We start from the raw sequence: 3442 nt of genomic DNA, 5'->3' as shown, positions 1-3442 counted from the left end.
TAGTAGTAAAATGATTTGTAATTTGATTGTGCTTGGTTTACTTTAGATATGGCAGCATGAGTAGATTTGCTTGTAAAAGTCAGATTAAGTCTTGAGTTTGCTATTTACTGTATTTAGTCAAATAGAAAACAACCCTGATTATAAGAAGACCCCCCCCCCCCCAATAATTAGGTTCTTTATATGGAAAACATATAAATTTGTTATAATTTTCCAAGTATAGAACCTTATTATTGAAAGTTTGCCTTTAAATTTCTTCCCCTCCCAGTGCTACAGGAGGGGAAACTTGAATTGCGGGGGGGGGAGAGTCAGGTAGCCCCTTTACTCTCTGCTTCCCCCTTTCCCCCCAGCTCCTTCCCCACCCCCCAGCAGCCCCTTCCCCATCTCCTTACTGTCAGACCATGGTCTCCCTAAGCATGTGGAAGTGAGCAAATTTTAAAAACAATGACCTTGAAATGAAGCATGGCTGTAGCAGGCTGCGTATAGAACCCATATACTTAGTTCACCTGGAACTGATACATGTTACTTCTTTTTCACTTTTTAAAGTGATATATGTTTTAATGCGGGTACTCCATAAACACATTCAGGCAACCTTTTTGTCCAAAACCAAAGGTTCATAATTTACTGTATAATTAATTGGGCTGAACCCCACCAGAGTTAGCAGCATTTCAAGCCACGGTGACCCCACAGCTCAGAACTGCTCAGTCTGTGTGTATGTGTATAGTCCTGATATCCCTCCCTCCCCTCCTCTCCCCAAAAGGATTTACCTCCCACCCCTGACTGAAGGTTGGTGTTCCTGTAATGAGTAGGGGTCTGGCTAAATTATGGGGATGCTTACCAATTTTTGCTGGTTGACTGTGGTGTAAACTTCTAATTCTGCAATCATTTCAGTGGCCCCATCCCTCTCTACTGATTGGCAGAGGGGCCCTGGTGGGGAGAGGAGGGATGAGGTGGTTGCCGCCATCTTGTCTGCTACCCTTTGTGCTGCCCCACCAGCCGTCACCTTCCCTTCTTAGTAGTGAGGATTCCTGGCTCCCACTGAGGAGCCAGCATTTTATTAAGTTTTGTTGTTGTTGTTGATTTCAGAGACAATCCTGGATTTTGTGAAATCCAGGAATTAAGTCCCTAGTCATGAGTCTTGGGTTGCTCCAAAAATGTATATGTGGATGAGCACAGAGCAGTCTGGTCTGGCTCTACCTCATATGTAATAGGCTGAGAGAAGGGGTAACAGGGATTCTGGGTATACTGTTCGGGGCCCCATTTGGTGATGTTTGCTGGACATTTAAGATGAGTGAAGAAACAGGAATAATTAGAAAGGCACCGTGACTTGAAAGTTGGTGTTGAGGGTACTGCCATGTGTTTAATGGGCACTGCCATATGTCTTATTCAGATGGGTGCACTAACCTGTCCTTGTTGTAGGTTCCATTGGCATGTTTGCCCAATGTTGGCCATGTGTTTTGTAGTCATACTCATTGTTGGCTGCATTTAATCGACTTCATAGTTGGTTTCCATTGCTGAGCACATGCTGCTTTTGGCAGCGGTTTACTTGATAGACAGTACATTTAATGAGGCTTTGTTTGTGATTCTAAGATGAGGGGATTTTTCCCACCATGCCAATTTAGGGGAAAAAATGTCATCTTGTGTTCAAATAAATACGGTATATAGATAAACTGGTGAGAGCATTAAGATTTACTTCAGTAAATTAGAAACACTGCACAAAACATGAACTCTATGTTAGTTTTCACATACATGGTATCAAGATGAAACCTAGGAAATAGTTTTGTTGGCTCCAAATCTTATGCAGGCCTGGCCAGAGCTAGGAACCACTTCAAACTTGGATTTTGTCCTAGAAATAAAATCTAATTTAGGATGTTGTATTATCTCTTTCCTTTATATGGCATACTGTTTCTGCAGGCTATTGTGAAGGGCTCTGAATGGCTAATGAGTGTTGCTGTTTAGGTTATGTTTGGTATTGGAAACAGGTGGCAGTGTTAGTTTGATAAGACAATTTCTAGAGTGTAACTTTTGGAAGCACTTTGCATGAAAAATATGAAGTGTCAGAAGAAGCAACAGACTTAAAAGAGAATTTACTTAACCAGAAATAACATTTCATGTTGGCTTAAAAAAAAAAAAAAGTCATTCAAGTATTAGAAGCCATAAGGGGAGGGTCATTGAAACTACCTAAAGCTGAAAGATCAGTTGGAGAATACTTCCTCTAAAATGCTGCCTTCAGTTTTGTTGATATAGAAATATTGAGTATGGCCAGGCATTCAGTTTCAGAACTAGAAATGTGCAGTGCTGGAAAATTGGTGAGGGGAAGCTTACAGGTGTTTCAACTCCCTGGCTGGAGAGCAAGAGAGTTGCCTTAGAGGCAACCTTTTTACTATGGGGGTGATGGGAAGCTGCTGCTTTTGCTTCTACCACCCTCCCCCCCCATGGCAGACAAACTGCTTGTGGGTTGGAAGTGCTGGAGAATCCTGCCCCCTCCCCTTGTCTTACTGACATCGTTTCTCCCAAGTGTTCCTTACAAACCTAGAAGTTGAGTCAGAGAAGGAGAACCTGCCTGCTGCCACTGAACCTAGCTGGAGTAGGGCAGGAGTTGCTCTAGCGCTGCCTGCAGGGTACCCAGGGACAGTGGAGGGGTAGGAGGGGGTAAATAGGAGGGGGAGGGAAGGGTGGTGCTGCTGAGCTGAGAGGAATGGACAGATGCCCACAGTAAGGGGTGATTCTTGCTTGATTTGGACCTTTAATCCTCAGCTGCTGCTTTTACAGCATTGTTGGCCTGAGTTAATGTGTAGGGGAGCTGGGAGTGGGGTGCAGTCACCCCTGTAACGTCAGTCATTGTTCCTTCCCCCGCTTTTACAAAATTCTGGATCCACCCATGTCTGGGGTGACCTGTGTCTGGGTCACAGGGCTCCTTGGACAACTCCTTTCTGGGTGGGCTATACAGGAGGGAGAGCATGTGACAATGGGATTTTGATGCTCCTTACTACCCGAGAGTAATGAACAGTTATTCAAGTGAGTGGGGAAAGAGAGCTTCTTGACTTGTATGTGCTTTCACTTTCTTCCAGAAGAGCCAGTTCTCTTTCATGGTTAGCCCCTTTAACAGCTTTACACTTTCTTTTTATACCAGGAGAAAGGCCTTTCTCCCAGTACAAATGGAATGCTTGCCCATTGTTATTGACTGTGACAAATTATTGCTGGGTAATGTGATCAGCTGTATTTTTTTTTTTTTTAAACAACACCTGAAATTCCCCCCTCAAACCTCTCTCTCCCCCCCGGCCCCATTTTTAATTTGCAGAGAGTGACTTTTTTTTTTTTGCAGAGTAGGTTTTGTCAGCACGGTCAAGGTAATGTAAAATGATACCTGGTATCTGTGCAGTGGTGGTGGCAACCACTCTCTGGTCCTGCCTTGATTGGGAGTCCTGGGGCAGAGCCCGGAGGT

Source organism: Crocodylus porosus, unplaced genomic scaffold (genome assembly GCF_001723895.1).
Source record: "Crocodylus porosus isolate Cpor-Errol unplaced genomic scaffold, CroPor_comp1, whole genome shotgun sequence".
Lineage (NCBI taxonomy): Eukaryota > Metazoa > Chordata > Crocodylia > Crocodylidae > Crocodylus > Crocodylus porosus.
This window is presented reverse-complemented; position numbering follows the sequence as displayed.